The sequence below is a fragment of the Cibotium barometz genome, chromosome 26, assembly GCF_041138505.1.
Source record: "Cibotium barometz isolate CiBa-2024 chromosome 26, ASM4113850v1, whole genome shotgun sequence".
NCBI classification, from domain to species: Eukaryota; Viridiplantae; Streptophyta; class Polypodiopsida; order Cyatheales; family Cibotiaceae; genus Cibotium; species Cibotium barometz.
The window spans coordinates 7112675-7121061 of NC_141071.1; positions in this window are offsets into that span (position 1 = coordinate 7112675).

Here is an 8387-nt window from a genome sequence, read left to right on the forward strand (position 1 = left end):
ATAAGGTTATTTTAATGGTAGATAAGATGAGGTAGCATGATGAAATGCTACTATGGACCTGTCACCCAAGACATGCCCTATCAAGTTCACAAAGAAAGGAGGAGAAACAAGAGGCTCTGACAACAAAAAATGATGATTTCTTACCAGCAGCAAAAAAAAGAAACAAAGTCAACCTTCAAGATGTAGATAAATCAAAACAGTTAAATCAAAAAATGGTGATTTCTTACCAACAAAAAAAAAAAGAAACAGAGTCAATTAAATTGAGGTTATTTCCTACCAACAAAAAAGAATAGTCGACCTTCAGGATGTAGGGGAATATATATGACATTACCTATGAAACATAAGGACCTTTAAGTCATAGCCAACTTGGATTATGAAAGTATCTATATAAAAAAGAGCGATGACATGAATACATAGCACTACATGTGAAACACAAGGACATCCATGTAATAGCCATCGTGGAATTGGGTCACTACTTCAGAAATACGTAGCACTACATGTGAAACACAAGGACAACTAAGTCATAGCCTATAAACAAATAAACATATTCATGTCATTTCTCTCTATTCCAAGAAAAATGACATGAATATGCAATACTACATGTGAAACGCCACATTCAATTCATAGCCATCTTGGATGGAGGTTTGGGGTCAACATCATCACAAATGCTAGGATAAATAAGGACAACCAACATTAGATGATACTAGTCTAACTATGAAGCTAGCTAATTAGACCACCATAAAAACTATTAAAGAGGCAAGATCTAATGGAATTTATCAACTGCATTTTATATCATTATGCTAGTCTTCAATTAATTATATTTTCTTACTATTGATTACTCAATGATGTGCACACTTATGTTTAATCCACTATGCTGATCTTAATACATACGATCTGCCCTAAAATCTAACATGGTATCAGAGCCTTGTTATTCATTCTATCTTCCGTTTGTTGTTTGCCGACTATTCCTATGCATCACTACTTGCTTCAGTCTCCTGCGATCTGCCGGTTGCACAGCCAGGATGAAGCCACTATTTCTGACCCCCCCCCCCATGTGAGATCCATGGCCACCGATTTTTTTCGATACTGCGCAACACTTCATCAACTACATCAGCACTATACTACAGTTATGCAACTAGAGCGTCCACAACTATTATGGATCATCTTTTCAATCCTGCCACTCCGTGCGCCACCTTGTCATGTTAGCTTTGTGCACTACTTTGTCTTTTGATTGGTGCTCTACTTCAGTTGGCATGTGAGATTAAGTATATTAGCATCAACACACCAAGGAATAATACAAATGTGGAATCAGTCAGACAACTTTCTGCTGATGGTGGTCAATGACCTGCTCTACTGACAATTAGATAGCCTACTATTGACAGTCAATGACCGACTACTCACAACAATCAGATGACCTGCTCACAATCAGATGACCTGCTCACAATCAGACAACTTGCTACTCATAATCAGATGACCTGCTCTGCAACTTGCATGCTGCTGACAATCCACGACTTGCTTTGTTGATAGCCAACAACCTACTGCTCTGCTGACACCTACTTTTTGGTCATGTTTACTTTTTTGGCTAGGTTCACTTTTATGGTGACATTTATTTCCTCTAAATTAGCTGAGGGAGTCCGAACACAAAGTCAGCTATCTACTTGAGTCAAATTTTGGAGTCAGCTGCCTGAGTCAGTTTTTGAAAAGTCAACTATTTAAGTCAGCTGCCTAAGGTTGATTTTGGAGTCAGGTGCCTAAGGTTGATTTTAGAGCCAACTACCTGAGTCAGCTCTACTACTGCTGTTAGAGTCGGTCGCATGAGTCAACTCTCTAAATTAACTGTATGTCGGAAATGTAGCATTCAAGATAGAGCTTGAGGCTGCAAAAACTATAGAGACGGATGCATAGAAGAAAGTGGCCTCATTACAGTTCACATCAGAGTGGGTCAAAATAAGATTCATAGTGCTTACTAGATCAAGTGCCACAAGAGCAGCAATGCAACTAGAATTGATGAAGGACTTGGCTGGCTTCGAGACAGAATTGAAAACGGATAACGATAGCCTAGACCAAGCTACAAGAGTTCGTATGTGCATTGAAGAGGAGCTAGCTGATACAACCAGATCTATGTTAAATTTGAATGAGATAATCGAAGTCCTCACGCAACAACCTAACCTATGAGCGATGGTTCCTGTACCAACCGAACATCCTCCTTCTATGACAAATGTTATTTTTTTAAGTTTTGGTCCACATTTATTCTCATGCATATCTAATTATGGGAGGGCTCATTACTTAAATAATTTAGGATTAATCTTTACATTAATCGTTTATTTTCTTGTAAAGGGACAAGACAACACTATCTCTAGAAGTTAATACCTTCCCTAATGGCCAACCAAGATAGATAAATTTGAAGGAAAAAGCTTTCATACATGGGCAGACCAAGATCAAATTTACATTAATGAAAAAGGGGTTGTGGAGCATTGCCAATGGGAAGGATAAAAAGCCTAACACCAGGAGGAGAGAAGCATTTGTGAGCTAGTAAAGATGAAAAAGCTCTTGCCATCATGGCATTGGGCTTAAGTGATCAATTTATCTATCACATAGATGGAAAAAGCACTTCAAATGAAGCTTGGGAAGAGCTGGCCATATTGTCTAGCACTCAAGATAAGAGCTCCAAGATCAATCTTCTAATTCAATTCTTTGAGCTTAAGTTAAATAGGGGAGAGCCTCTTGCCTCTAACTTAATTCTGATGAGAATTCTAACCACACAGCTTGCAGGGATTAACTTAACCATGGAGGAAGATGTATGCATTGCATTATTGCTAAAACATTTACCCCACAAGGAATATGGCAACATAGTCACCACCCTCATCAAATTGCCTTCTCCAACACTAGTTGACATCACTGCAGTTCTTCTGGAAGAGGAAAAGAAGATCAAAAGGAAAAACAGCACTAGCACCACCATGTTTCAAGATGAGGCCTACTTCACAAAGAAGCACTTCAACAAAGGCTCTACATCAAAGCCAACATTCAAATACAAAGGAAAGAGTAAATGCCACTTCTATGGTAAACCTGGACATTTTGAGAAATATTGCTACACCAAGAAAAGGGTGTTTGCAAACTTGGTGGAGGATGAAGATGAAGAAGAACCTACTAATGCTATGGCCTCTCATGAGGCCAATTTTGTTGACTATGAATGGACCTCTAAATGCTCATATGGATCTAACTCATATAAAAATCATGTATGACAATCCAATACTCTCATTTTGTAAACCAATAGACCAGAAATGGAGTGAGATGTGAGGAGTCTACTACTAATACAACTAGAGTGAATTTCAAGTCGAGATCATAGGTGTTGTCACTACTGAGAGTGAGCAAGCCATTAAACTTCCCATGGACTGCTGCCAAGGTTGTAGATCATCAATTTAAGGGAGAGATTGTTGGATAAAATTGATGAGTACATGAGGATGAGGGATAATATATGAAGCATAACTTTAGTGAAAACGTGTGCAAAGGTCAAAGGTGTAATCACCAAGCAATAAAGTATCAAAAGAGTTCATCCAAGTAGGTAGAAGACATTCATGGAGAATCTAGTAGGTAAAGAGATCATGGGTGAGTGAATATAGTTGGTTGACAAGCTAGAATCAAGTAGAGAATCATGGAGATGTTGCAGTAATTTTTTAGGTGGATTCTCAACCTTAGTAATTGATGTAATCAACTGTGTCCTTATGCCTATTTAAGAGGCAAAATCTAATGGAATTTATTGCCTACATTCTATATCATTATGCTGGTTGTTTGTTAATTACATTTTCTTACTGTTAATCACTCAATGTTGTGCATGCTTATGTTTAATCCACTATGCTAATCTTAATCTATGATTTGCCTTGAAATCGTAGCTCATCTACTTAGGCTCTAGTTTCATGGATTCGGATAGTGGAGCATCTCGACACATGACTAGTAAAAAATGTTGGTATAGTTCTTGGAAGCCTCAATAGGAATCCATCAATGTTGTAAAGACTAATGCTAAATGTCCAATCAAAAGGTTTGGAAATGTTTCTTTTGTGGTAGCTACAAAAGTGAAGAGAAGAAAATGTCAAAAACATGCTCTATGTACCTCAAATCAAGAGGAACCGCTAGAGTTGTTGTGCGATGATAAATCATGGGCTTAAAGTACACTACAAGATAATTGAAGTAAAAATTATAGATATTATCTGGCAAGTTAGCCATGGCAAAGAAGGGTTTGGAACAACGATTTGGTCACATCACATTTGTAGTGCTAAAGGAGATGCAAAAAAAGGGAATAGCTAATTTGCATGCATTTTCAAAATTGTAGGAACCATGTGAAGCTTTCATGATGGGCAAGCAACAATGTTAGGCATTTCCACACACGAGAGGAAGTTCATTCCATGAGAAACTATGAACGAGCAAGACCATAAACCAAGCAAGTGCAAAAAACAAAGATTATAAAATACAATTACAAGTCCATTTCCAAATCAAAACTCGTCATAAAAGTCCAACAGAAGTATCCTTGCACACTACATTCTATCAACCACCACTAAATCACTTCATAAACTTATGTAGAAAAGAAAAGCATTGCATCGTTGGAGACATGTGGGTGGGCCACGTGCTAGGTGCCTTGAAAAAGCCCAGCTTGTGGACTATCATTGTAAAATTGGTAATGTTGATGCCCTCTATAGCCACAAGTGGGAATTCACATACCCTTTTTGGCAAAGACCAAAGGGGGGTACTTCTCAAGGATGTCCGCAACATTTGCAATTGCAGTTTGATCTGGGTACTCAAGCAACTGCAAGGCCTTTTTGGACTTCCATCAAGGAGGATAATTCTTTTTAATGAAATTTGATAGCTACTATAAGGAGAATGGCATCAAGGCCAACTCACCCCATTGCTCATCCAACTCAGCAAAACAATGATGTTGTAATTGAACTGTCACATGGAGATGGCTTGATGCATGCTAAAAGGGAAAACTATACACTTTCGAGGCTGAAGCAATGAGCACAATAGTTTATATCCTCAATCAAAGGCACTCAAGGATATCACATTGCCTAATCTAGTAAGAAAACTTTCATCAACCAAAGAAACAATACACCATGAGCCCAACCCACCAGCTAGATTTCCTCTTAAGGAGGAGGATTTTTTAGAGGATAAAGGATAAAGGCTCTTACACACCACAGCAACCTACTATGCTACACCACATGGAAAGACACTTTCAAAGTGGGCACAATAATCTTTAATGAGCCCAACCCAATACCTAAGATGCCAAAATCCTCAGTAGATGGACCACGTAGATTAAAGAGAATAGAGAAGTAGAGAAGAGCATCTGATCTCATTGTCAGCATGCCTTGAATGGCTAAGATAATGGGAATAGTGAAAGAGCTATCCCCCTTAGATGAAGCCTTAGCACATACATGAAAACATCATGCATGGTCCATATGGAATGGAAGTTCAACTTCATGGACACCTCATTGATCTTTTTGATAATGGGGAAAGGTCTAAAACTTTGAAAAAATGAAAAGCCACAATGTAATCTAAGTATGATAGCATTATAAAGAACAACACCTAGGATCTAGTTGATTGACCACACCCAGAATAGAAAGGTAATTAGCACCAAATGGATTTGGAAAGATAAGTATAAGAGTGATGGCTCAATTGAAAAATAAAAGCTATTTTTCAAGTGATGGCTCAATTGAAAAATAAAAGCTAGGTTAGTTGCACAAGGTTTTTCATAGGTTGCAGGTTTTAATCTTGGCTACTTAAAAACAGTGTCTAGTTTTTCACATGGATGTCAAATTAGCATTTTAAATAGACATCTCAAGGAGCTTGAGGTATATGTATCTTAGCCAAGCCACTAGGTTTTGAGATACCCAGATCAGAAAAACAAAGTTTATAGGCTAAAGAAGGCATTGTATGGGCTAAAACAAGCCCCAAGGGTATGGTTTCAGAGGATAGACCAATTTTCCAAAAAGATTAGGTTTACTACAAGTGCTTCTGATGCTAACTTTATGTTTTAAAAAGTCATGGAAAGATTGTATATAGATGATTTAAACATCACACGTGACAATGAAGAAATGATCCAGTAGATAATGGATATGTTGAGCTATGAGTTTGAGATGATAGACTTGGGTCTTATTCATTTTTGTTTAGGCTTCATATCGTAGCAAAAGTATGCTTGGGAGATTCTCATAGCATTTGGGATACAAACCTATGTCAATATCTATGGAGGTGAGCGTGAAGCTTTTTGCAAAATATTCTTCACCATTAGTATACATCAAGAAGTACAAGAAGCTAGTGGGGAGTTTAATTTTTCTCAGGCTAACACTAGACTTGATATCAACTTAATTATTGGTGTTTTGACTAGGTTTTCTAACAAGCCATGGGGGAGAGTCATTAAAATTAAGGGATGTGAGTACATAGGCACATCACTTGAGTACATCATCACTTATAGTTGAGGTGACACTCTTATGGGATACTATGATTCAAATTGGGCAAGAGATTATGACTCTAGGAAATTTATTTTTGGATATTGTTTTTTTCTTGGTTTCGATGCTTTCTCTTAGACTAGCAAAAGAAGCAGCCTACATTGGCACTTTCTTCTATAGTACAAGGTAGCTTATTTTTTTGCTTATCAAGTATTACGATTGAGGAGGATTTTAGTGACATGGAATTTAAGATTAGTGGGGCTACAATATTTTGTAATGCAATAACCAAAGTTGCATGGCTATTGCCCAAAACCCTATGTTTCATGCTTGAATGAAGCATGTGGGAGTTTGGATTAGTAGGGTTATAGCCTTCTATAATCCAACAACCAGAGTTGAATGGCTATTTCCAAAAAACATGTGTTTTAGGCTCAAACAAAGCACATTAAGATTCAATATCATTTTGTGCGAGAGATAATTGTGGATGAGATAGTGCAGTTAGAGTATTATTCTATGGACCAAAACAATGACGACATCTTCGCCAAGGCTCTTGGGAAGGACCAGCTCACTTGACATCTTCAAATAGACTTAGTGTATAGGCCAAGAATGTAATCCGTCTTTGAGAAAACATTGAGGGAAATGTTGGTATAACTCAATGCATGCCTTTTAGCATGTATCTCACATCATTGTTTGGTGCACATAGTAAAGGCCCTCATTATGAGGAGAAGCCACTAGTGCACGTGCCTTTGGTGGAAACCCCGACTTGATGGTTAGGAGATAGTCAGGAGTTTGAGTATTAGCTAGGGTGGCAATGGGGTCATTATTGTAACCAATGATGGTTAGGAGATGGTCAGGGGTTAACTGGGGCAACCTAGAGCATTAGCCCCAACTAGGGGGTCCCACACCTGGCAATGGGGGTCCGAGAGCGGAAGCCCTGCGCTCAATATTATGGGTTCATTATTTGTGGGTGGTGATCGGTTGGCCGCGTTAAGGGTGGTGACCGTGTCTATGCTGTGTAATGGCTCGCGTTGTATACATGCCTACCACACTGCGTGCAACACTATATATGGACATAGTTATCACAAGCTAAGGTATTCAATGCTTGTATCCATGCCCTCTACATTTAGGACTACATCCTACATCCAAAGGCTGTCTCCAGATTGCCATCTATGCTCTACTTGAGAGCACATGAGTGGATAACACCATCACATTGTACCTATCTCAAAATTTTAAATTCTCTCCATTCTCTATCTATTGCATTGTCAATTGTACTTTGTTTTTCTATCTATCTTTCCATTGTGCTATATTCTTATAAAAGCCATGGAAATTTTGTGGGATGATCTATAAAAATAAAAACCTTTGTCCTTAGTTTCCACACGAGTCTTGTTGTGGTAGACCCTACGTGTAGCCAAACTCTTATGCCTACATCTTAGGTGGACCCTACAAGAGAGAAGCCAAATTATTCCATGCCTTGGGTCCATGTTTGGGACACACAAACTCTATCTAACATCTAAAAAAAGGGACCATACATTGTAGAAGTAAATTTTTAAACATGGAAGACTCATCCTATGAGCAGAGATCCTTTTGCTCAGTACTACTATCAAAACCATGGAAGTGAACATGTGTCTTACATTCCATAAGAAGTTTGATGAGGAACGTGAAAGCTTAGAGTTTTCTCCACTTATTGAATTTTCCTTCAAGGACATAAGAAGTTAGATGAAGAACGTGAATGCTCAAAGTTTTCTCCAGTTATTGAGTTTTCTCTAGTTGACTCCAAGAATTGGATGCATATCCTTGTAACCATACATATTTTCTTCCTCTCTTAATAGTATGGAGATTGCTTCTGTTTACATATTTTTAGTGTGGTAGTAATCGCAAAGCAATGCAACGCACACCCAAGTTTGAAGGAAACCTTTATAATCAAGAGAGGTGATGAAATGGAGACAAAAGCATACTAGA